Consider the following 27725-nt stretch of genomic DNA (forward strand, 5'->3'; position numbering starts at 1 on the left):
CTAAGCAGGGAACAAACAGGGGCTATTGCAATGTTGAATGTGGAGTCAATAGCACAGAGGTGGCAGTCAGGCACCTATGGGAAAGAGGAAGAGCAAAATAATAAGCTGCCTGGGACATAAACAATGTTTTGTTTTTTTTTTTTTAAAAAAGTCAGGTTGGGCCTAAATTCAAGGACCCAATATGAAAAATATCCTTTTCAGGTTACTGTCATCACAGCAGTGAACCATAGGAGATTTGTATTGAGTTGAAATAGGCCACAACTTCCATTGATAACAGATGTAAGTACCAGTAGGTTTTACAACCTGGGTGGGTGTGTGGTGAATCCCACAGCAGTTTCCCAAGAGGGTGAGAGGCCTCTTAAAGGGGTGGACCTGGTTAAGCCCCCTCCTCCTGCAGCCTGCTTGGTCTGTTTAAACAGGCCTTCTTGCCAGGCCAGCATGGCTTGGGGGCGGGGAGGCACCAAGCATCCCCCCACCCCCATGGCTGTGCAGGAAGAAGATGGTCCCTGGGACCGGGTTTCAGCAATGCAGCATGGTGAACACTGCTTCCTTGGAGTCCCAGGCTGTAGGGATGATCACTGGGTGCGGAGCACACTCCCCACCCGCAGGCAGCATCAGCTGTCTGCACGCGTGACCTTGGGGAGCGGGGCACACTCTCCCTCACAGATAAAGCCACAGCTGTCTGGACATCTTGCCCTCTGTCTAACCTTTTGCGATCTCAGTAGTCTGCTGTGTCCTGTCTGTGACCTTTGTCTCTGAGACCTTTGACTCCTTTGTCATACACTGTGCAAGGGGAAAATGACGCGGTAGAAACAGGTGCCAAAATAGCTTTGTACCACCCCACGATCTCGGGACTGGAAGACGTGTAAAGGTCACAGCCCAAAATATATCTGCCTGGGTTTGCATATTGTGTCAATAAAAGGAGTCTCCACAGAGCTGGCCAGCAGCTTGCTAGCAGTTCACCTGCATTATCAACTCCTGCCTCATGTCCTTCACTTCACCAGGCAAACAGGGATTACTGTGGTTTCCACTAAAACCCTGATGTTTTCAGTGTCAATGTTGCAAATTACACCTTAAACTTTAATCCACAGGCACTGATCATACAAAACCTGTAATTAAATAACCATGCTCTCTACTGAAACAGCTTCAAAACTACTCTCCAGCAAACAAAATAAAATATATTACAATAAAACTGGAGCTCCTCCAAAAGACAATGGGGGGGGTCACACTTTGATCAGTGAAGAGGGTGCCTCTCCTTTTTGAAATTTGTTTGGGTGTGTAGTTGTGAAAGGTAACAAAAGTGTTCCAATCACTAGTGTCATTTCCCTATTCTAACAGCTTCATTCATTCTTGGTGATGTCAGCACTTAGCAAGATCCAACTGACTATGTAGTTATACGTTATCACATTCACTGGTTAATGGTATCAAAATGGGAAGAAAAAAAACATGCCACAACCAGGGCAATATGTGGGTAGGGAGAAATGGGTGCATATTTAGTTGGGAAAACATTATCTAGCCCTTTAATGCATTACTTTCACTTTGAATTTTGAAAACAGGTGAACATTTGATGAAGCTGTAGAGAAGCAGTTAAATGCCAAGTGCATTTTAAAGTGTAGCTTATCAATGACTAAAACCAAGACACTATTAGCTTCCTATTGCTAATCAATTATTCCACATTGATTATCTAACTGCTGCGGGAAGAAACAATTTAGTAATTAGGAAAAGCATTTGATGCCTATTGGTAACTCTCTTATTATTGTGTCAATTTTTCTATTTGCGATAGCTTTTAAGACAGGAAATAAAATCCATTTAGCCAGAACTTTTTTTTTTCCTCTGGAGTCATCAAGAGTTTGACTGCTATTAATTAGAGAACAGAAAACCCGACGTGTCTGCAGCTGTCAGGCTGCAGCTGCTTGACATGATGATTCTCCCAAAGTACACAACTTTATGTTTTCCCAAGTCTAATATTCAATATTTCCAGCAAAAATTAAACAAAATACAAAAAAGTCAAGGAATTTTGTCAGAGTTAAACATCAGCCATGCAAGAGTTGCTGTGCTCTCATTTGGAAAAGCTAAACAAATTCTCTCCCCCGCCCTCAGACTTTTAGCACGTTGTCAGCAAAGCACTATTTAGACTAGGTTTATTTTAGAACACAAGTTCAGACTTAATATATATACAAGTTTAACCGAAAGGCTTTCTCTGTCCTTTTTCTAGAACCTTTTCTCTAGCTTTAAGCCATAAGATTACTTTCCCTACACTGCTGCTCTTCCTAATGCAGTATTGATTTTTAAAATAATGATAATAATAAAATAAAATCCTGTATATTCTTGTAAATATCAATATCTTTGTACTTGGAGCAAATTGCAAGCTACTTCTTGCCTATCAACAAGCCTATCAAGTAATCAGATCCGGGGCAATCAGACCCGAGGCAAATGAGAAAGTAAGAACAATCATCATCCTAGAGGGATGAAGAACTGGAGAACAGGAAAAGATCAAGCCTGATTTCCAGAAGATATGGGCTAAATGATTTAACCACACAATCCTATGCATGTTTACTGGAGGTGGGGGAGCTACCATATAGAAAAGAAAGTGAATACAATTCTAACTATATGAAGTTATCCTGTATAATCCAGGAGGAAGGAAGAAAAAGCATTACCAAATTAAGAATGCTTTGTTATGTCTGTGAATCTTGAATAAGTTCTTTTGTAGGGATGTGGAACCTGTTTCAGCCTGAGGACCACATTTTGGGGAGCCTCATGTCAGCAGCAGATGGGGCCAAAGTGGTCAGGACAACAAATGTGAATTTTACCTTTGTATGCAAGGCTACTTTCTATATTCACACATCCCTCTCCATCCTCCATCTAGGCAAACATGAAGCATTCTGAGAGTTCAAGGACAACATTCCAGCCAAGCAAATGCTCTCAAAGAGGGTGCAGTGCCAGAGGGGAGGCTGCTCCAAAGCCCAACAGCTGCATCAGAGAGGCAATCTTAGTGGAGATTGCAGCTGCCTTTTCCAAATTCTCTCAGCTGCAATTTCCATGTAGATCACCCACCTTTGGCAATTAAGCCTAAAAAAAAAGAAAGCTAGAATATCTTCTCAATCTCTTAATATTCTGTGCCATTGATTTATTATGGGGCTTGGTGGAGTGTTTCTTTAATTAGCATCCCTCTATATATGTATTTGTGTTTGTGTGTACTTCAGGGTTAGAATGGTCTGCCAGATCTCTGCCATGCATGGGTGATGCTGTTTGGTCCACATAATCATAAGCATAGGAAGATTCAAACTGATATTAGTGTATAGATGTCTGTGTGTATGTGTTGAAAGAATTCTTTTTTGCAAGATTCTGCTTGGAGTAGGGGATCATATAAAGTACTTCCACCAAGCTAGCATGGCTGTTGTGGAAGCAACTAGCATTTGCACATTTCTGGTGCAGGACGCAGATACATTTAAATATGCTTTGATAACTTTCTAGACCATACCAATTTTCTAGAGTTAGGTTTTGAGTTGGTAATTTGTCTGTTACAACGGGCCTAATTTATTTTAAGAAAACTCTCTTGTACAGGCTGTCTGTGTGCATGCCCCCCCCCCCCCCGCAACATGCATAGCTGAAATGGTAGGACTAAGGATAATGAAAAGCAATTAGCCCCTGGAAGCAATAGTGCTATGGCTGCAAAAAACTGTAATGCAGTGAAGTGTCTCTTCATGTTGCTCTTTTATGTGAGCTTTTACTTGGGCTTCCCATTAATGCTGCCTTAAACAAGCAATCCATAGTGCCAGAGTCAGACTGTCCTGAGTAAAGCATTTGCAAGGACCGGGGGGTTAAAAATAGAAAACTTCATCAGAATCCCAGCAGTCCCCCAAAGCATTTAGGTAGCTCAGAACAGTTCCACCTAGAGCAAATAAGAGTCCTTGGTAAACAACCAAAAATGGGAGAGTCAATGCATGGAAAGGGGAAAAGGAAAGTGTCTTTTGACCTCTTTTCTGCATCAATCTATTCAGATATACAAGGTCAGGCTATTCCTTCAACTATCCCAGTATTGTCTATTCCAAGAGATGAGTGCAACATTCTCTTCCAAGCAACTTTCTGAAGTCCACATGCCAGTGGTGGGCAGGGCAAAAGTGGGTACAGCAAAGAATGCAGATTGTACCTTTCTACTGTGGGATAGTTTCTCCATGCCCTCAATCCATCCAGACAGGCAGAAGGTACTATTGGAGTTCAAGGACACATTCCAGATAGGCAAAAACCCAGGGGGTGTAAAGCAGGGCATAGTAGGCTTCATTCATTAATTTCCCAAGCCCTGGTCTATTCCAGCTGGCAGAATCTGTCCAGCATCCCAGGGAGAGGTCTTTCCCATCATTTTATACCTGATCCTTTTTAAGCGAGAGATCTCGGGGACTTCACTGGGGACTTCCTGTGATTAAAGCATGTGCTCTACCTCTAAGTTATAGCCCCTGCCCTTGCTCACAAACAATGTATGCACGTTTCTGTTGAGAAGTCCTGATCACCATGTATCAGATGGAAGATGGAGTAATGGGAGCGAGCCTGCTTTCCCCCTCTCCATCGTGATTATCCACAAATGTTGGTTGTCAGTAGCCCTTCAGCAGGTATACATTTCTTCATGCTGTAGCTGCCAGATTTGTGGCCAGTTTTGGAGCACTTCCTCACATGCACCTGACTGAACAACATCTACTTTCTTGCTCAGCAGATCATGTTTGAGATAGTTAAAAAGAAACAGATCTGCAGAAGGCTCAAACCTTTCCCACCACCTCAATGGTAATAAAAAAATATTTTACAAAATGTAAAACCAAAGGCTTTGTTTGTGAATAATAACATTGATCAAGCTTTATGGATGGCAACCGTGCTTCCAGTGCTTATTTGCTACTGTAGGAGAATAAGCTATTTATGTGAGGATGGGTCTCCTCCCTACCTCTGACAATGCCGGATAACTATATTCATTATGGACCAAGGCGGTCTCAGAAGCTGCCGCTTCCATAAGCGTCTTCCTTTTAGTTTAATTGTGTTAGGTTCTCAATAAATTGCAGGGGTCGGTAATACCCGCGCTCATTTATGATATTAACAAAGAAATAGTTCAAGAAAATTCATACACATTCTGCATTTTGACAGTAAGCAAACAGCAATTATCCAAAGTACATAATTGCACCATAATGCACTGAAGGAGAAAATAGCAAAAAATAAATCTGAAGAGTGTTGCAGAAATGAGGTTCTGACAACACCTAAAACATTGAAACAATTAATGCAGTGGATTAGCAGTCAATGTAAAGTTCAAGTTCATTCGACTTTAGCAAAGGAAAGGCTCCTTCATATGAGGAGTGTGAGGCGGGCTGGGAGACAGACAGAGCTCAGCTTGCAATTCTGCATATTTGCCAATGGATAAATTATACTTAGAGATTAAACACTAACAGCAAGGAACTGTTCTATATATAATGTCACTTTCTCCAACAGCAAACCTAGGTCACATCCACACCACACATTTATTTACAGCACTCGCATATGGGGTGTTAGGGGAGTGGTAGTACCTCTGATGGGGGGGACACTAAAGACCCATTGAATTCAATGACATGCATTTCTAACAAGACAGCTATAGGATCAGATATGTGAACAGTACTTATCCCTCCATTCACTCCTATTTTCACTAAAACTTGTAATTCTACTGCCTAGGAACTGCACCTGACAAATGGAATAGCCTCATATTTCCTCCTCTGAAACTGTGCAAATTTGATTTTTCCAAAGAGTTGGAGAAGGAAAACAAATCTTAGTTGTCTGCTTTTATAAAGTCGAGTACTATTCAGACATCACCACCTTACACTCTTGATAATGATCTGCGACTTTGACCTGCATGCAGAAAGAAAGGAAATGTGAAGCTGCCTTAGGCCATATTAGATCATTGGTCAACACTGAGTGGCCTCAGCTTAGCAGGTCTTGGACAGGGGACGGTCCTAACCCTATCTAGAGATGCCTGGGATTGAATCTTGAACCTGGACATAAAAAGGAAATGATATACCACCAAGTCTCTGTGTAGGATACGGGGGGGGGGGGGGTTGCAGGGGGAGCAAGAAGAGTAAAGGAAGAGGAAAGGAACAATGTTAGCTAGAAATACAGAATGGAGAGACTGCTTTTGTGGGAGAAATAACTTCAGATAAATGTTTGGGATGAGCGGGGAATGGGGGTTTGTGCATACCTCCTGGCCCAGCAGCATTTCCTGGAAGAGTTCCTAGGAACTGTGAAATGTTGCACCATCTACTTGGTATAATCTTGGCAAAATGCAAACATTTGTGGAAATGGTTTAAAATGCATTAAATATGGGGAAACTGCTTTGCAAAAGTTTTGCATAGCTGGCAAAATTGCATATAGTCACATGTACATTAGGATAAATTGGCTGATGGACTTTCACGAGGGCTAAAAAATAAAATAGAAATTGCAAACTGATGCAGAAATGTAGAGAACTTAATTCAAGACTGGGAAAATGAGAAAGAGAATCTAAAATGGACAGATCCTCCCATCCCTAATCATATGCAGGCCACACATTTTAAATAATAATAATAATAATAATAATAATAATAATAATATATTTTGCCTCATTCTATGGGAGCTACTCATTTTTCAAAAAGAATACAAAGAGGTAAGTCCTTCCTTAAAGAAATTGCTATGGCCAAATTTTCTGCTCTGATGTACCAGTTACAGCCAGGGTAGCTAAAACAGGTGTGTTTAGGACTATGCTTGAAATTCAAATAATCTGGGTTAAGACACCTGTAATTGCCCATTAGTTTATGGATCCTCCACTTAGGCCTATTTTACACCAGTACTCAGGAAAAAGTACATTTGGATCACAATATCTTGCTCATAGTAAAGCTACTGGGGTGTCCCAATCTGTACCACCACCACTCAATATAATGCCACAATATTTTCCCACATACTAAGATCTCTTGTTTATTTATATTTTTCAGTGGTGCAGGAGGTAATGAATACAAACTCACAAAGTGCCACACTGCAAAAGGGGAGGCGTTGGTGGCACTTAAAATGCAACACTTTATATTTACTAGCGCAGTAGGGCGAAGAGGGATGCAGAGTTAACTTTGTGCAATTCTTTAAAAAGGTCACATGCAAAAAGATAATCCTTCCTTGGTGGTTGGTTACATAATGCTAAGCTACTGAACTCTAGAGCACACAGTCTTTAGGCTCGAACCTCCTTCCCGTCATTCCCACGCAGGCTATGTGGAAATCCATGGGATATCACTTTGACTCACCCAAGCCATAGCATGTTTTATAGCAGTGGGCTGCTGTGAAGGGTGCCTATTTGTATAGTTAGTACGGAAGCTGAAAACCAAGGTGAACAAGAAAAATACATGATATAAAGAGGCTGTATTTCCCTCCAGTAATTTTTATTATTATTTCATAAACTCCCCTCCAGGTGATCTTGGGCATCTCAGTGAATATCAATCTTTGCACAGCAGGTTCTGATGAATACTCCAGCTCATCACGGAAGGAAGGAGCACAAAATAATATAAGAGCTCAGGAAATATTAGTGGTCTCAGCATGTCTGGGATGTTTATTGCCAGTGAGCCATGAACAAGATGCAGAGGCTCTCTCTTTTTTCTCTCTCGTGAAAAATGCTGGACCAAAATCAGTAGGTGTACCAATAATCACTCAGGATGGGATGGCCGAAACTGCTAAGACTGCAACAACACATTTCACAAGGACAAAAACTTATATAAAAGAAATTGGCTGGGATTTGGGTGGGTGTTCTCACTATGTTCTATTTCTGAGTTGTGGTGATTGGGAAGATCACATTTGTTCCATGTATGGAGCCTTATTTCAGATTCCTGCAATTTTTTTTAGGAATAGTTTGTTAAAACTTTATGTATCGAAGAAAAACAGAGTAACAACAACAATGAAAACCTTCTGAGCATGCATACCTATACATAGGGTTACAGAAAACCAAAGAGCAAAACAAGTAGACGACAGATCTCCCACAAATATGCAATTCAACACACACACACACACGTGATTACATCATAAAAGTAACCAAGCAGAGAAGCATGAAGAGAGAGAGAAAATAAACTCTGTGAGTTGTCTTGTTTAGTGTGCAACAGCTTTGTATGCAGGGTGTGTGTTTGTGTGCATATGTGTGGGTATCTGAAGCAAAATAGTTGTGAGGGTGGTATGGGGTTTAATCCTTTTCCCCATTCACAGTCCCAATCCAGATCACCTGCCCCATACAGCTGCTGTTTGCCCCATGACAAAGCTTCCCCAAAGGTGCCAGTGGGAGCTTTCTGCCAGATATAAATAGCAGCCATGGGGTGGGGTGGGAGGCCACTGAATTAGGACCACAGTGGGAACAAAGGGTTAAGTCCCTCTCTACCCCTCCACCAAAGTCCTGATCCAGATTCCCCACCCCATTCACAGTTGATATTTAGTAAGCAAAAAATAGCCATAGGAACATAGACATCTACTTCAGTACTGCTGACAAGGACTGGCAATGGCCAGTCTCCTGGTGTTCAGGTCAGGGTCCATCCCAGCCATCTCTGGAGATGCTGGGGATTTAATGTGTTCCCTTTTGTATGCTGAAAAATGTGCTCCACCACTGAACTTGATCCTCTCTGTAACTATGCAACTGCCAGTTGTTTAATTATTGTTATGTTTAGTTTGGCCCTCGGTGTCTGGAAAAGAACTACAACTTTAAAACTCTCCAATATCTATCAATCAAACATTTATCTTTTCTCTACCTGTCCTATCTATCTAAGGTAGGATGCTTGAGGAATTTGATCTCTGTGAATTCCAGTGTGGCTTGACCACCTTCTTCTTCTTCTTCTTCTTCTTCTTCTTCTTCTTCTTCTTCTTCTTCTTCTTATCTGCCTTTTCAGGACTTAATTCTGAAAATTAACTCTGGATTTTGCAATACCACCACCACCACTTTTTCCCCTTCCAAAAATGTACCAAAACACATTAAAATTGAGTATTTTAGAATAAAATAAAATTTTGTGTGTTTTAGAATAAAATACATTTTAAAGTGCATATACTAACATAAGTATTTTATTTTTGTGCAGAGCTTTTTAAAAAAATATGATACATATTTAAATATTTTATTTTTGTGCAGAGCTTTTTTTAAAAATATATGCAGAAACAGGCAGGATGAAAGGGATTTATGAATGAACACATGTGAAAGTCGCTGAACTGGAAATAGACTAATCCATCCATTTCTAGCTAACATGTAAACTAACCCAAGAGTTCACAGTGATCTGGAATAATTTGCCTTTGAACTAGAAAAAAAAAATCAATCTGTCCGCCTCTAATCCAAACACTGTGCATTTCATTGTTTAAAATCCATGGTAAGCACAGCTACCTCCTAGATCTCGATGAACAGAAAATGATGGATTTGCAGGAAATGGTTCAGTACAGCAAGTTTCCTTAATGCAACTTCAGAATTAACTCACCCCCCCCCTATTTTGTTCTGCACATAAAACAGAATTGCTGTTAGGGAGAAAAGAGAAGAAGGAACCATTTCACATCAACAAATGATCAGCCAGCCACACTTTATGAAGACTGAAAAATCCAGCATGTTTTTCTCAAGAAGAGAAGTGATTCGCTAGAACCAACTTAGTTGCCATAGCACCCAACATCTTCAACTCAGGTACAATCATAGTGTATGACGGGCTCACTATTTTTCTGCTAAGACAAGAAGCCTCCCTGCAATATATATATATATATATATATATATATATATATATATGCAATAATTTCAGTAAATCAATTAGGTTTCAAGTGACTGGAAAAGATAATAAATGGAAGCTGTAGACATTTAGTTGATTAAAGGATTTCTAGACAGATTTCACCTTGTTTGCTCAACCGTAAGCATATATTTGCACATTTAACTGGGCATTCTACAGCTGGAAATAGGATTTTCCACTAACCATTTGTATAAAATTATCCTCCTATTTTGAGGTGAGAACCATATACCTCTAGAAAAGTTGTGTATCCATCCATTTAAATACCATAAGGTCTATCATAATAAGTTTCTGTTGAATTGAGGGAATTATTAAATATATACATGGGTTTCTCCAAACTTCATTTAAATGTAATTAGACAATTGGATATATTGTTCTTTTATTTACTGTTGATTTTGATTGTTGCTTGCTATTGCATTTTCATATATACCCAGTTTTCAAGAAAAGGGTCTGGTTTCTCCTTTTTTATTATTACTGCAAAAGAACTTGTTAACTTTACTAATAAGTAACATATCAAGTCAGCCATCAGAAAAACCTTCCTTGTCTCCACTACTTTGCATATATTACCATTGCAGCTGATACTTCTCTAAAATATATTTTGAGCTGAATCTAAAAATCACACTTCATAGAACCATAGAACTGTAGGGTTGCAAGGGATCACGGGGGTCATCTAGTCCAACCCCCTGCAATGGAGGAATCTTTTGCCCAGCATGGGTCTTGAACCTATGACTCTGAGATGAAGAGTCTTATGACTGTGCTAGCACAAATGGATCCAAAGTAACGCCTAATTATGAATAGCAGCCACTTCTACCTTTTGTTGATTCTCCCTCCCACCACAGAACTATGTGTCATTCCAGCAAGTCTACTGACCTTCAGGATTACATTTTCCAAGGTACTGGGGGAAAGAGGGCTCTGTTGCATTAGCAAAGTTGCTCTTGCACTTCTCTGGACCTAAACAGTATTTGTCAACAAACATAAAAAGAGTAACCCCCAAAAGTGATTCATTCCATCCCCTCCCCTGCCACACAATATGTCTTTAATCACACGGCATGTCAGTCTGAGAACTGTCGTTGTGTTCTTTTCTGTAGTGGAACATCAGAAAAGGATGTTTATTTCAGAAGAGAGACTTTTGCCATGTGTAACAATGCAAAGCGAAAGCACTTCTGAGCCACTGTTCTGAAATGTGCATATTGTTATGATGACGTTGCCTTTACTCCGCACCCCACCGCAAGAGCTTAGCTACTTTTTACATTTCTTTAATGAAATTATGAATCTCTGATGAGCATCCCTGAAGTGAAGCAACACCATAACACTTTAATGGTTGGCAGAGCTACACAAAAATGAGTCACTGAATAGGCAGTTAAACAGTAGTATGTTCCGCTACATTCAGAAACGAAACAGAGATATTTTATCCTCAGGGTGGAAAACACAGAGTGCAGTGAGGATAACGATTCATCTGGAGTCTGGTCACAATCCAGTGAACTGACTTTACAGAGATTTCTTTATTCCAGTTTAGAAGGTTATGGTGGCTGTCCTACAGAGCACACATGCAGGATATTTTGGTGCTTAATTTCCAAAAGAAGAGGAGCCAGACTCGGGTTTAATTAAAGTCATACTTCTTGCTATGGAGAACCTTTATAACAACATGAGGGCAGCACCCGAGTCCTGAAAAGAGGTCTAGACACTAAACCCTAACACCCTTCAGATGTGCACTAATACCAGGCCTGACCCTAGCATTAGGCTAAGTGAAGAAGCTGACTCAGGAAGCAGATGCTAGGGTGCAACAGAAAGTCCCTTGGCTGTTCATCCTCAGTGTCTCCCTGCCCCAGACATCCCCCCCTCTCAGAGGAAAGAATATGTACCACACCTCCTGCTCTGCATCTTCTAAGCTAGATTGCAGCTCTCTGTGGCAGTGGAGGGTGCTGTCCAAATGCTAGTGCTGAAGTAAGACAGTCTATCCATGGAATCAGGGGCCCAGCTGGCCGTTTACCTTAGGTAGCAAAATCTCTTGGGTGGACCCTGACTAATGTGCTCCTGTACTAGGAACTTAGGAAGCTCTCTTATACTAAATCAGACAAGTGGCCCATCTAGGTCAGTATTGTCTACACCAGGGGTTGTCAATCTGGTCCCTACCACCCACTTGTGGGCATTTCAATATTCTAGGTGGGCGGTAGAAGTTCTATGGCATAAGCTGAATCCTCCTTTCATTGAGCACTGGTAGGCGGTAAGGAAATTTTACCATCAAGAAAGATGCATTGGTTGACGGTAGGTATAAAAAGGTTGACTACCCCTGGTCTACACTCACTGGCAACAGATCTCCAGGGTTTCAATTTGGGTTCTCTCTGAGCCGTACTTGGAGATACTAGAGGCTGAAGATTGGATCATCAGCATGCAAGCAGATGCTATACCACTGGGCTATTTCCCTTCCCAATATCCTCTACTCTGAAGCTTTAGTATTTTATTCTTGGTTAAACCAATACTTACTGTAGGAAGGAAGTGATGCTGGGCAGGTTCTTTCCTGAGCAGCTAAGGACAGCTCTATACATCACAGAGTGGCCCTATAATTAAATACTCACAATCATTCCTCTCTGTCCTCTAGCTAGCCTCTCAGATTTCATACATTGTTTATGACCCGTTCCTAATTTACCATAAAGCAAAAGCCTTGCTCCATCTGTACATGGAATTACGGTACATCTACTCAATATTTTAAAATGAAATGTTCTTGAGTAAGAACCATTACATCATTTTTCCTAGTGCTACTTGATTATAAGGGGACAGTTATTTATTTTATTTAAAATATTCATATCCCACCTTCTATTCTCAGTCTTCAAGGTGGCTTATCTGCAGTGACATCTGAAGTAACAGTGGACCCCAAAAATATGAAAAATAAACATACCTACAGTTTTTGTGCATTTAAAAACCCTATTAAAAGCATACATTAAAATACATGTATATAGACACACAAAAACACAGGAAGTATTAAAGCACTTAAATCAAGAGAGATAGGGAATTTTGCTTGTTTCAAGCAATATTGTTTAAATGTATTGACTATTTTATATTGTGCTTTTATGTCCTATGGAAATTAATGGTTCACCTGCAGTATTATCAAGGTGGCATGTAATATAAATTCAATTAAAATTCAGTTTTCTCCATTGGTTCTAGTCCTCCACAGCAACAGCGAAAAAGTCTGCTATATACAAATAGTGCCCAGCTTATTTCAATTTCTGCATGTGGTGCAGAGGGAAGTGAGGAGCAGATGGGGCTCATAAATCTGGGAAGGTAGCTCCTCTAGGAGAAGGGAAACTCTGCCTTGCAGGGTATCTTTTGAAGAAGAAAAGGCTAAGGAGTAAAGCCTATGCAAATCCAGAGTGGAGTCCCTAAGATGGTTGGAATAGCACCTTGCAACTCCTGCAAGTGGCAGTGCTAGTTGAGGGGAAAACAAGTCTAAAGCTCCCTTGATGAGTACAGAACACATCCCACAGTTCTTGGGATCCTGGCCTATGTTTTTATACACTAATACAGCATCATTATTTCTATGGAAATTAGGGCCACACCTACTTTTGATCAAAAAAACATGTGGCGAAGGCAAAGGATAAGTTATGGAGGAGACTTTCATAACACCCTTTGCTCACACCTTTGTCACTTGATCTGTTTCTTTTCTGATTTAAGATCCATCACGCCCTCCAAAAAACTTAGGCTTCTCCCTGAGATAAACCTAGCCAATCAGGGATCATGTAAGTTACGTGATGATGGCATGCTGCTACGTCAGCCAAATCAATCTGCCCTAACCTCACTCTGGCAAGATGGGATAATCAGGAAGCTTTTAAAATCAGATTCTGTCAATCACCCTTTCTTTTAATGGGTGTCCTAATGTCAAGAAAAGGCTGTGCTTTACCCTGATGTATCTAACAAGAGTGAGTTTACACTTTAGAACAAATATCTCAGCATGAAGTCAAATGTTTAGTCAATTATTCTTCATTTATTTCTTATTATAACCATGTCTCATGTTCTGTAAATGAGGCTGAGGCAAGGATTTTCTTGTAGTGACTATTTCCCCACGTGTGATATGTAACAAAGTGATAGCATTATTAGTAAAAGCGAATAAAATAAGGTTTGTTTTTATCTACCAATCATAAAAAGAAAGGTACGCCTTTTTAATGTCTTTCTTTTAAATGCAGGATGTGAGATGGATAGCTTCCCAATTCCTTTAAAAACATAAATACATGTCCCAGCAAACTATTCCCCAAGTGAAAGAGATATTCTCAGTGGTATAAAGGAAAAGAAAATAATAATAGGCATAGTAAACAAGCCTGAAGCTACACAAAGCAGACAAGACTAAGTGAGCTTTGCATAAATATGGGGAGAGGGAGAAAGGGCTCTTTCAGCATAAGTATTGCCAAATAAACCAAATAACCTGCAATAGGGAACATTTTTACTGTTAGATTGCATTTTGTAATTCATTTAATTCATCATGGAATACTGGAATTAAAAGAAGATGGCACAAACTATTTGTTGCATTTCCAAAACCAGCAACCTTTTGCCTTGTAGCAGTTATAACCTAGGTTATACAGTATCAAAGAATGGTTTCTGAGTAAACATGGCACTAGAAAGGCTCTATATAGAGAATCAGAAATGGTCCACTTCTACAGTTCTGGTGGGCCACTATCTTTTCCGGGTTCCCGCTTCCTAAGGAAATTGGCACCATATACCAGTAGGGAGATCACAATTATGGAACACATAGAATAATAGAATCATGGGTTTGTAGAGCTGGACATGTGCCCAATTGGGCATAAATTTGCATAGGAGGAGGAGGTGAACACTCGAGGTAAGACAGACTGTAAAACAATATACACATTTAAAGTGCTATTTTAGAAAGAAAAAGAATGGCTATTATAAAGTATATGATCTACCAATGCTGGCCAACATAAACACATGCTTCATTTGGGAGTTTTTGCAGGACCAGGACATCTCAGAAGTACAAGGACCAAACGTTACTGCAGAAATATGGCAATATGTGTTATCATTATTTGTGATTATTGTCTCCCTTTCTTCCTGGATAAAGTTTCTAATTTTAATTTCCAGTTAGTAGTGATCAAACTGATGCCAGCAATTGTATTATATCATGTCCTTGGGCTTCTAGCACTTCAGTCCTTTCTATTTTGGTCTATTACATGACACAAACCAAAAACAACCACCCAGCACCATCAGAAAATAAAACAAGAGGGTTTTTTCCCTCCAAAAAAGAGAGACATTGCATTTAAATAACTTTACATTAAGCTGCTATTTTATCTATAAAGGTTGTTTTTGTTTTTGTTGTTAAAAAATCAGAATGACACACATGCTTTTATGATGACTCTTTCTCTGGTTGTTCTATCACCGCCTCTTAAAACTGCAGAACAAACACAATATTTGGTCTGAGTTTTGTCTTTCACATAAAAAGGGGGGGGGAGAATCTAAATTACATTTTTAACTATTCTACTATCATTGTTTCCCCTTTCTGCTGATTGGTGGACTCTCCTTCCTTAGAGGTTTTTAAACAGAGGTTGGATGGCCAGCTGTCATGTATGTTCTAGTTGGGATTTATGCATTGCTTACGGTTGTACTAGAAGAGCCTTGGGGTCCCTTCCAGCTCTACAATTCTAAGATACTATGATTCTAATCCTGAAAATTCTTCCTTGATTAGTCATATGGGCAATTCTAACTAATCAGGGACCATGTAGTGAATGGGGTGATGTCACAATGCCACATGTGATGGAGGAAAACCAAATCCGATTGTCAGTGAGGGCAGGGCATGCTGAACAGACAAACACTTTCCACCTTTCAAAGCAATCACTGCAAAATTGCCAACTACATTCTGATGTTGCGAAAAATGTTCATGGAAAGCGCATCTGTCTGTCTTTCTCTCTTTCCAGCCTAGTTTGTTCAGCTTGCAGGATAAGATTAATGGAGGATATGCCGATCTAGGAAGCTGCTGAAATAGCATATGTGCAGGAAAAATATTTCTTTCCAGAATTATTCTAGAGTTGTCACCATAGGAATACTCATGGGTGTCAGGGCTGGTGGTCTTGAAGCTGACAGGCAATTCATCAGGGAGCCAAGCAAGGAAAGGCAGTCGATGAGCAACTCAACCTGCAGCTCAGTTGTTTAGCCCGAAGACTCAAGGAAGAGCTAGCAGTTCTATGGGGCTACACTATTGGCTCCTTGCAATCTCTGATACACCAGAATAATTAGCACTCTCATTATAGGTAACACCCCCACAGGACAGCCAGTCTCAGCCAGTAAATGATCGTCATTGTGGTGCTCCTCCCAACAGTAGCCTTTGCCCCTACACCCTGAAGAAGACTCAAGAGCCAGCATATTGGTGGAATTGTTATATATACATATGGAAATATAACAAAATTAGATCTGCAAATCAAGAGCCAATACATAAGTAAGGGCAGGTCAATTTATTCTCATCCCACTTATCATCTACCAGGCATGTCAGCCACAGCACTCAGTGGCTTCCTAGCCTAGGATTGGATGCCCTTGCTAAGTGGACCTTGGTGTATGAGGGCTGAGCATCTACACTATGACCCTGCAGCAACATGTTCACCCAAGTGTACCCACCCATCCCTGTGGACACACATGAGCACCCCCCCCAACCTGCAGCTATAGGTGCTGCCTCCTTGTGTGCTTACAAACCTATAATGCCTCAGACTGCCATTGTGGCTCTCTTCCCACCAGTACCCTTGATCTCAATACCTGATTCTCTACAATGGACAAAATAATAACCTCTGGTCTTTGTTTCAGCAGGCATACTATGACAACTAGTTCCCATTGTTTCGCTTGTGAAGCAATACTTCTGCCATGAGTATTTGATGTTAGCATGTATGAAATGGCTTGGGGCTTGTCAAAGGCCTGTTTTATGTGCCTCATCTATGTTTGATGATCATTGCAGGAACTTTAGGGTCTTCTAAAGCTCAAGCATTCCTTTGAAACAGAATCACACATTTTGGATCACTTATAGCTATGACTGCAATCTAGAGAATGGTGCCTGCAGCTGTAGGCTCATGCGTGCGAGCTACTCCACAGGAAACCATGGAAAATCCCCAGCTATCCTTACTTGCTGGATTGTAGCCAGTCCATTTACAAAATACAAACTTTTAATATATTTTTCACTTACTATTCGTTCTTTTGTAAACATTCAAAGTTCTGGTTATGTGAAAATTCAGCTTAGCAAGGTTATTTGGGTGGCAGTTAACAGCGTTTACCATATGCTAAAATCTCATGTAGCTATAATTTGAATGGTAATTGTTTTAAACATTGGCAGTTTCCATTCCATGATACAATTGTTTTATAAAATACAGAATGCATTAATAATGATGGGTGATAAATCTAGGATGGACGCCAAATGCAGAATGCTTTGGAATTGATACAGTATCTCACCACTTAACAGAATGGTACATAGCCAAAATTCTAAAACTCTAGGGAATAAGAGACATTTAAAATAATCCATTGAATTCTTCCTCTTGGAAACAACAGTCTTCTCCTGTGTCACAACTCTGCATGGCTTTAAGCAATGGATTTCAGATGGTGGTCTCAAGAACATTTACAGGGGTCAATGGCATTATCTTGTGAAGAACGATACCTTTGTGGAGTTGATGAGGACTACAGCAGTGGTGGATTGTGATAAGGCAGTTAAAATGTTGAGATAAATAGAAAGGGGGTCATGGAGATTTTTTTTTAAATAAAAAAAATAACCTTTCATTCTCTGTGGCGATTGTGGCTGTTATTCCAGGAAGACAAATTAGACTAACTTTTCCTTTGGTAACTGTACAAATCATAAAGTCAATAAATTACAAATGCTTTTTAAATGAATAAGTTAATGAATGTGGTATATGAAGTGAAATGTAATTAAAATTTTAAAGTTATAAGTCTTTAAAGGATAAAGTGAATTAACTGCACAGGCTTCATAAATGAATTAATGAACACAATACATGAAGTGAAATTGAATTGCATTTTAGAAGTATTCTAGATTTTTTTTCCATGTCCACAAAAAAAAAATAGCAATGCGTGCGATTGTAACTTTTAATTGGTTTTGATGAATGCAGAAAAGTTGTAAATCCTCTCTAAATATGCCATTTTGAATATTTGTTTAATTATTCATGCCTGAGTGTGTTATGCTTCCCATCACCACCTGGCAAAAACAACTCCATTTCACTTTTGTCTCATGCTTATTTCCACAGGTTGTACCCTAGTCCAGTTCTATGACCTGACTCTTCATGAAAGTAATCTGACTGCTATTTAACATTTTATTGTACACCCCCCACCCACCCCACATGTATGCACACGTGCATTTTGAAATGTTTTTTTTTAATAGACTTAACAGGTAGTATTCAACTATATTTTACCCAGAGTAGACCTGTTGAAATCAATGAACTTCAATAACTTCAATAACAATAACTTCAGCAGGACCACTCTGAATAACATTGAAATGAATACCACCCAACATATTTTGATTTAACTTGCTCCTAATTTCTTTCACTTAGCCTTCCTCTAGCCCAGGGGACATCTAGACCTGTCAGCACAGTTTGAATTTTGAGAGAGAGTCGGTGGTTGTTGTCACAAAAATGGGTTCTATGGGATGTGGCCTAGCACAAAATCAAAGAGATAGCTATATTCTGTTGGTCCTGGTTGTGGGGAGCACACAATAATGATTTCACACAGACACTAACAATAGCAAGGAACATTACTCAGTACCAGAAAAATATATGAGGCCATACCACACTCTGATTTAACAGAAATTAGTGATTGATTAAGGGACACAGGTGGCACTGTGGGTAAAACCTCAGCGCCTAGGACTTGCCAATCGCATGGTTGGCGGTTTGAATCCCCGCGGCGGGGTGAGCTCCCATCGTTCGGTCCCAGCTCCTGCCCACCTAGCAGTTCGAAAGCACATCAAAGTGCAAGTAGATAAATAGGTACCGCTTTATAGTGGGAAGGTAAACAGCATTTCCGTGTGCTGCTCTGGTGCCGGTTCGCTGGAGCAGCATCGTCACGCTGGCCACGTGACCCGGAAGTGTCTGCGGACAGCGCTGGCTCCGGCCTTTAGAGTGAGATGAGCGCACAACCCTAGAGTCTGTCAAGACTGGCCCGTACGGGCAGGGGTACCTTTACCTTTACCTAATGATTGATTAGTAATTTGTCTATTTCCACTTAATAGTATTTTGATGGATAGAAAGCTATTTTCCAGTGTAAAGATGTAAGCTTGGATCTTAAGTTCCCATGGGATGCTCCTACTAAAAGAAGGGGTACAAAATGGTTTCACTTATTCCACCAGCTTTCAGCCACCAGTACCACACAAAAACCTGCTCTGGACAGCTAGGGGATGCTCTGCAAGGGTGGAAAATAGCACTGGAGGCTGCAGGAGGAAGGCAGAATTGGCAAAAATCACACCATGCCCAATTCTACTGGCAATGGAACCATTTGCTGGACTGGAGTCTCTTCCATTTATGGAAGGGCAACTCAAACAGACTACAGATTTTCTTTGGTACATGAGTAGATTCTCATGACCTTTTTACTTTACATGAAAAAGAGTGCTCTATTTCTGTCTTGTAGCAGCTGATCCCTTACTGAGCAGGCAACACTAAGAGCTGAGCATATTTCTTGGCTATATTATCACCCAACAGCTAACGTCTGAAACTAGTGAGGGATCTTCTCCACTCAAATAAGTTTGAAACAGAACTAAACATTGGGATTTTTTAAACATTGAAATGGAAAAACAACAACCTGATAGCCATCCCTCCTGTGTTGTATCTGAAGATTACACATACAATATTGCTTAAGATAATCAGTTTACATGGAACACGGGGGAGATAATTTATTGGCTGGGACTCATGATTGAGATGGCACCACATTGGCTATCCCTGTTGTGTATTACAGCTTTCAAAAGCTGGCCCATAGTATTGTTAGCTGTCAAAAAAAGGAAAAAGAAAGAAAAGAAAAGGACAGGGGACAAACTGAGACCAAAGGACAAAAATAAGGGTTTGAAGGGTGATGTTTATCCTGAAGGTGCTAATTTCACACCAGATGATTATGCTAAATTCAGCTGCGAAAATTAGGAACCTAATGTACCTGGATGAAAAAGTCAAAGAGAGTTGAATATAGTGCTGCTGTCATCAATCCGTCATGTGCCATAGAAACAGATGTGCTTTAACTCCACCATCTGGCAGAGCTTAGCATGGTCAATGTAAGCAACTTAACATTTCAAATACAGAAATGAGTATGCTTCAAAAATTATCAAAACATAGGTATCCTCCTCTATAAATCTGAACATTAACAAGTATTTTGAAGGTAAAACCATGATACAAACCTGCCCCTGATTATTCGTGAACTTTTAAAACCTTGGATTTAAGCAGTGATTTCAAATAGAACTGAAAGATGGTTTCATCACTTTAGAATCTGGCAATGCTGGGCTTTTCAGCATTTACAAACATTTGGCAAATGACAGGGAAAGAAAGCTTGGTGAGCCATCCATCCTTCAAAGTGAACTTCTCAGCAACCAGTCATAGAGGGAGAAGACAATGGGGAAGGGAAAATGAAACAAAATAGCGACAAATTTAGGAAATGACATGCTTATTTGCTTTTTCCAAGGCAGTTCTTTTTTTAAAAAACAAAACCTTCTACCTGCATAGCAAAAAGAAAAGGGGAAAAAAGTTTGCTACAATTTCCTGGAGATTTCAAGAAAATGGGTGTCATCATATATAAAGAATAACACATGCCAAGCTATGGAGTGAAAGGCAGAGGGGTGTGCACTTTAAAATGGCCCCCAATGTTGTCAAAGGGATGTAGGCTAAAATTTGTACAACCTAAACTGAAGAACTTTTCCATTCATACAAGAAACCTATCCAAAGAATGCAAAGGGTCATTCAAGTCCATCTCAAATGGATTCACAGAGTTATTTTCTATGACTTTGCAGCCTTGATCAGGAACTAGTTTTCTTTCATGGTTGTTCAAGAGAAGCAGCTCACCCACCCACCCAACTAAAGTGTCTGAGAGAACCAATTCTATTGCCATAAACACCAGTCTATGAAGTCTACAGGCCTGCCTTTGGACTGATAATTTGTGAAGCATCCCTAAGAGATACCAGCTTTCTTCAAGGACTTCAAGTGGCTGCTACTAGTCTACAAGATGGGTCATGCTGCCATTCTCAAGTCAATGAATTAGGGCGAATTTACACAATCAATGTATATGGCTTAGCTTTGCATAGCTCATCATGTATGTTCACCAGAAGTCTTCTGATGTCTTCTAACTGTACTACCATGGATGGAAATTCATTGGTTAGTTGTCATTTTTCTGGTCAGTACACAGCTTTAACCATATAGACAAACAGAGAAACTGCAAGTCATGGGATCTATAGATCAAGTCCTCGCACTTAAAACAAAATAGGAAGGAATGGGGAGGCTAAGAAATGATTCCTTACAGCATGATACATGGCACAGCAGATTAAACCTTTGTAGTGCCATGGAGGCACACCAGTACAAACAGCCATCCACAAGAAGACAAAAAAGAGTAGTCATTTCAGAGAGCCAAGGGTAGGGGAATCCCCAAATTGTGCTGAGTAAGGTTATCCATGTGAATGTCTTTAAAGTCCCAAATAGGACTAAGGAAAGCAAGCCTAGTAGAATTTTGATCATTTAAATGCACTCTCAGATGAGTTAAGAGGTGGGAAAGCTACCCATTTATTGCAGGAGCATTATTATGTATGCAGTATGCATGCAAGCCAGTGAGAATGACTGCTATCAAATTAGCTGCTGGCATTTACTCCATACTTTAAAAAGGATACAACTTTGCCATTTTCAAGTTCAAAGTGATGAACAATTCAGAAATCCCATAATATAATTTCCAGCAACAACAAAACCACTATGCAAATCTTGGCCAGAATAAAAAACCAGGTTAGGCCTCACAAACAGATTTACCTTGGGAAGCCTGTTTCAAATACTGGGAATGTGAAAAGGGCACACCTCCTGCAAGAAAGGTGAGGTATGCAGTTTAAGGATGCTCTTGGTACCCAGGTGGCCTCCATAGCAAAGAGTGCCTACCAGCAACTTTGGCTGGTGTGTCAGTCACTTCTTGGGCAACAATAGCTTGTCACCTGTGACTCATGTGCTGATGACCTCACATTTAGATGGTAGTGAGCATTTTCTTTGCTCTCCCAAGAAACTGGCTGTTCCTCATTGCAGGAAGACCAGTGATGTGTTGTTAATAAAAAACAGAAGGATATGTAGCAAATATGATGGATGGAGAGATGCTTCCAGGGTAGCAATTGAGTTTTGAGCATGATGAAGGAGAAATTCACACCAGGTGGTAGTAGAAGGGAAGAACAGGAGAAGGTATGTTCAGGGCAGGGGCGGAGGAAGGGGGGGCAGTATGGGTGGCCCGCTCCAGGTGTCATCACTGAGGGGAGTGACATTCAGTGTGCTGCCCATCCGTGACTCCCAAGCCTACCCCGAGCTGTCGGGGGAAGGGGCGGAGCCACACTGCCTTGCCATCTACCTTCCCCCCTTCCCCCTTCATTTTGACAGCTCAGGAGAGGCTTGGGAGTCGCGGGCAGGCGGTGCGCCGTTGCCCCTCACTCCCGGGCTACTTCCGGGGGGGAGGAAGCCTCCCCCAAGCTGTCAAAAGGAACAGGGAAGGGAGGAAGGCTGCTGGCAAAGCGGCACAGCTCCCCCCCCCCCCGCTACCCAGGAAACAGTCCGCCATGGGCAGCTGGCTCCATCCCCCCTGGGCAGTTCGCTCCACACCCATGGGCGGCTCACCCCCAGAACGCTCGCTACGGCACATCCCTTGGACGCTCGCCCCGCTCCCCTGGGGTGCTTGCCTGTCCCCCATGGCCCCGCCCCTGAGTGCACAGCATGTGCGCCGCTCCAGGTGCCAGAGCAGCTAGTTCTACCTCTGGTTCAGGGTTGTCCTGACTGGTTATTGACTCACTTGAGTACTTTACTTCAGGAAACTGAACTCTCTTCTGCACTGGAGCTAGCTGTGTATGTCATGTTTAAATACCCTTTTGGTCAATTCACTCCTGGTGCTTGGTGGTGTCTGCCTCTTGATTCCTTGTCCATGCAAACAATTTGTTTCCTGCATGTGAAGCGGGGATTGTTAGCATTCACAGCCACTTCCAAATTGGTTTCAAATCCAGTTATTCACAAAATGATAGTTTTGTTTTGATGCTAAGTAGGGCAGACAACACAGCTAAGGTTTAGTAAACGGAATTTACAGGCTGTTCACTTTGTAGTGAATGGGTGCAATCCAGCGCTCTCTTTTATTTTTTTAAGTCGGTTATCATAGGCTTCAATAGGAAATAGTTTATACTGTGGGTTTCCTGCCAAAATCTACTCTACAAGTAAACTGAAACCAGGGAAATAAATTACTGTGCATTTTGCTCCCCCCCTCCCAAAAAAACATGAGGAATCAGAAAGACACCATCTGTTAAAATAATTTTGTATTATTCGCATTGACAACAATATACACAGGTCCCAGTTTCTGGGTTTGGCTTTGTTAGTGCATGCTCTCCATTGTTGAATAATCTAGTCTTGTATATATGGCTTATCCTTGCTATTTTAAGCACCCCTATCTATTTATTAAAGGGATTCACAATCATGTAACTAGCAATTGTTTGAAACATATGAAATCCACATTCCAGAGGCAGAATGAACACGGGATGAACAGCCTCATCTGGATGCTTGAACACAGAAGTGCTTCAGGGGACAAATAGTAACTGCTATGCCAGAACAATACAAAATTGCAATTTACAATGGAATGAAAGTTAGATATGAATGTCAGTTATCTAGAGCAAGAACTTAATTGAGGGTTTCATATGGTTGTGGGAAATGACATTTTATAAATGTTAGTGGTTAATATGATTAAAGTGTGAATATGGAAACTTGACCATGTGTTTTGTTTTTTTGAATTTACAAATAAAATTTATTATACCTTCATTAAGGTTTTGATAATAATTCCTGTTTGTGACTCCCACTATTTTTTAAATTCAATATACTATATGCAAAATGTGGCTGATTGAAATAGTTTTAATCCAATAATTCATCAACTGATTGACTTTGATTTAAAAATATTTCATTGTTTTAAGATAAGTAACTGAAACAGGGGTTAGGTAGTCATGCGCCGTACTATTATTTTGAATCAATAAATGTTTTAAACAAATAAAAAATGCTGGATAGGGTATATTCCAACTCATGACATGACTTTGCTGTTTGGATATTATATAACTAATGTGCCACCAATTTTGAAAGAAAGAAAAAAGACCTGTGGGGGGGAGGGGTGAAGGAAAATGCAACCCTTGGGTAAACTGATGGAAAGTGTTATTAAAGCCAGAATGATAAAGAGAAGAACAAGACTTGCTGAAGAAGAATCAATATGGTTTCTGTAGCAGCAAGTCCTGCCTCATCAATTTTTGGGGATGTTTTGAGATTTTCAACCAACGTTGGGTAAAAAAAAAAATCTAACATTACATACACACTGGTGAGAACTGAATGCGTTTGAATTATGGTGCTGAAGGAGACTCTTGAGAGTCCCATGGACTGAAAGAAGATCAAACCTATCCATTCTGAAGGAAATCAGCCCTGAGTGCTCACTGGAAGGACAGATCCTGAAGCTGAGGCTCCAATACTTTGGCCACCTTGTGAGAAGACAAGACTCCTCGGAAAAGACCCTGATGTTGGGAAAGATGGAGGGCACAAGGAGAAGGGGATGACAGAGGACGAGATGGCTGGACAGTGTTCTCGAAGCTACTAACATGAGTTTGACCAAACTGTGGGAGGCAGTGGAAGACAGGAGTGCCTGGCGTGCTCTGGTCCATGGGGTCATGAAGAGTCGGACACGACTAAACGACAACAACAAAACACAAAAAGAAACTTTGGGTAGTCGATAGCTTAGTAATGTAGCAACATAAATGGGTAAATTCCAAACTAGGAATAATTAGGAAAGGATCTGAAAATAAAATGGCCATGCCTTACACAAATCTAGGGTGATGTGTATATGTGGCAATACATAATGTATGGGGCACACTGCCACTTGCTTAAAGGGGGGATTGGTTAAATTAATGGGGCACAGGTGGATGAACAGCTAATAGCCAGGTTAGCTAAACAGAACCCCCATATTCTGAAATTATATGCCACTCAATGCCAGTTTTGGGGGAAGCAGGCAGAGTGTGTAAAAAGAGGTATTACCTTTATGCCCTGCTTGAGAGCTTCCTGGAGGTATCTGATTCTACACCGTAAAACCAGGATATTGAACCAGATAAACCTTTGGTCTGCTCCAGCAGAGCTCTTATCCTCTTCAGCTTCAGTTGTTAGCATTTCGTCTTTTAGTTTTATGAAAAATGAATCAATTTCAATGCTTCTCCACATTAGTGAGTTTGTTTTATTTCTGTATGCCAACTGCAAATGTTCAGTTTTTAATATATAGGATGAATGAGTGACATTGCCAATATACTGTTGTACATAATTGTATTTTGGGGTGTCCATTTTAAATCAGTCCATTAAAGTAACAGATTTTATACATTAGTTTAGCTTGAGCATGGGTTGCGATAGTACCCAAGGTAGGCAGCCGCTATCCATCATTGTCTTGGGTAAGTTCTGCAGCTGTTCAGTTTTCAGCCATATTCACTTAAGATTTTGCTAAAGGCACTATCTTTCTCTTTAACAAGCTTAGCTAAGCTGTTACAAGCACATGGCAATTTCTGCTTGTTTCATATAATCTGATGGGATGAAATTCTTTTTACCTGCACTAGAAAATAATTGCTTGCCTATCTTACACAATATTCTCATATCTTATCCCATGTGGTTCGAACTGGGAGGGATTTTTCCCTGGTTTGCCTGCCTGAGCTCTGCAGTGTCTACAGCTCTCTTTCCATCCATTTCAGAAGCTGGGAATTTCATTCTGATATAATCACAAGAGTATACATCACACACAGACCTACTACTAGATGTTAAAACTTTCCTAGATGCTTAGATTTCTTCATATTTTGTTATATGATGACAGAGAACTGATTAGAACTGGCTAAATAAGCTACCAAGCTCCTAAAATATATGTGGAATGTATAGTTTCTGTTCATCCTGGAAGTGTACTAAAAAGGGATCCTAGCATTTGAATTGGGTAGAGGGTTCAAGATGCTGAGGAAAAAATCTTAAAATACAATACAAACTCACGCGAGACTGAATCAGCCCTTGCAATTAGTCACAAAATGGCATAATAACATTAGAAGAGCTTGCTGAATGAAGTCAATGACCCATCTAGCAGGACTCGAGTACAAGAGCACTCCTTCCTCCTGTGGTTTCAGGCAACAGGTTTTCAGAAGCATTACTGCCTCTGGCCATGGAGACAAAGGATAGTCATCGCAGCCAGTAACCATTGAGAGCCTTTTCCTCCATAAATATATTCATTGTTCCATCCCCTTTCAATGCAAAGGGTAGAAAGCAGGGAAGGTAGAAAAGTGCATCTTATATTTGTGAGTGTGGGATAGATCCCATCTCACTACCCAGGCAGGCAGGCTAACTTGCCTAGCCTACTCTAGAAATTGAAATAAAGCTGCTTAGCAAACTTAGAAGCACAATTACCTGCCAGGAGCTCAATAAGACCTGAAGTTTGAAAATACATATTGAAGTTCTGGAATCATCAGAGATGACTTCCCTGCCTCCCTCTCTGACTTATCCCTTCCACTGACAACAACTCTTCCTGAATGTATCATTTTTTTAGAGCAAAAGGCAAGGATCATCCTTCTTTGTTTGCAATCATTCCATATGATCATGACCTTGAGCACTGGTGCGAACTCTATAGGCTGAGGTATCTTCGACCCCTCAGTATCTGTGGGGAGGGGGCCAGGCCCCCTCAATGTTGAGGTGGTGGAGGAGGCCAAGTGTGGAGCCAAGAGCAGTGTGGTTCAATGGCCGGCTCCTCCTGAGAATATGATAGGAGGAGCCACTGGCTATTGAAGCCGTGCCATGTTGGACTCTTCCCGAAGTGGTGACATCAAACATGCATGATGTCACACACACTCAATGCGCGCTTTGTTTTTTTAAATTTTTTAAAAAAGATTTTAAATGATTTTAAAAGATTGTATCCCTCTCTCCTTATGCTGGTCTACAACTGTAATAAAGTGTTGCTGTTGTACAACAATGTCTGAGTTGCAATGTCTGACATACATATGGATTGTGTAATTAGCCTGATAAGAACAATGGGAGAGACTCATTGGGAGAAAACACATTTAGAGAAACTAACAAGTATTTGTAGGATACCCAGAAATGCAGCACACATTCCTAAATGGGCTCTCTCTGCACTTAGTAGGACTGGTTCTATGCTGTTTGTGTCTACATCTATTGGAAATTCTCTTTGGTGTTATTATCACAGTATGAAAACAACCTCTTGGGCTATATACACTTTCACACAAGCACTATGAGCATTGTATTAAAGGCAAGAAGTCAAATAGCCTATGATGATTAAAGGAAACCCTTCATATTATATTTGACATATGTTTGAAGGATATAGTAATGAAAATTTAGCAACAAGCAGAACAGAATGGGCATTAAATAGCGTTATGGAGGAAAGGTGAGCCAGCTAGTATCCTAATTTCATTGCTTTTAAGGAAGAAACCCTGGAAGATTTGGGCAGAAAGTTGCCACACAACGTTCTCCTTCTCATCTTCAGCAGAAACATCTGAAACTTGATAAACCAACGACTTTAAGAAAATGCCATTTTCATTGCATTCCTTGCATATTTAAAATACACATAAATAAGGATTCCTCCCATACTAGAAGCACTGACAGCTGGTGACTGCAAATGGGCATCTGCAGTAGGTATTTCACTTTGGGGGGTGGGGACTTTCTGGATTTGCACATACCTTTACCGGGTCTGAAGCATCTGATCTGATGGAAGAGAAAGTGACATAGTGAAGAGCACTCTCCCTTCCTTGGACAAGTTCAATTA

The 27725-nt window shown here is 40.5% G+C and overlaps 1 protein-coding gene and 1 long non-coding RNA gene across 3 annotated transcripts in view; one reads left to right on the forward strand and one right to left on the reverse strand.

Moving 5' to 3' along the window:
- NEGR1 (neuronal growth regulator 1) overlaps positions 1 to 27725 on the reverse strand; it is a 434347-nt gene that overhangs the window by 286798 nt on the left and 119824 nt on the right. The window lies entirely within an intron of this gene.
- LOC310679150 lies at positions 21950 to 23672 on the forward strand. The gene is made up of 2 exons (XR_014512137.1): positions 21950 to 22117; positions 23428 to 23672. It is a non-coding gene; the product is annotated as an uncharacterized lncRNA (long non-coding RNA).

This window comes from Podarcis tiliguerta (assembly GCF_965153285.1).
Source record: "Podarcis tiliguerta genome assembly, chromosome: 6".
Lineage (NCBI taxonomy): Eukaryota > Metazoa > Chordata > Lepidosauria > Squamata > Lacertidae > Podarcis > Podarcis tiliguerta.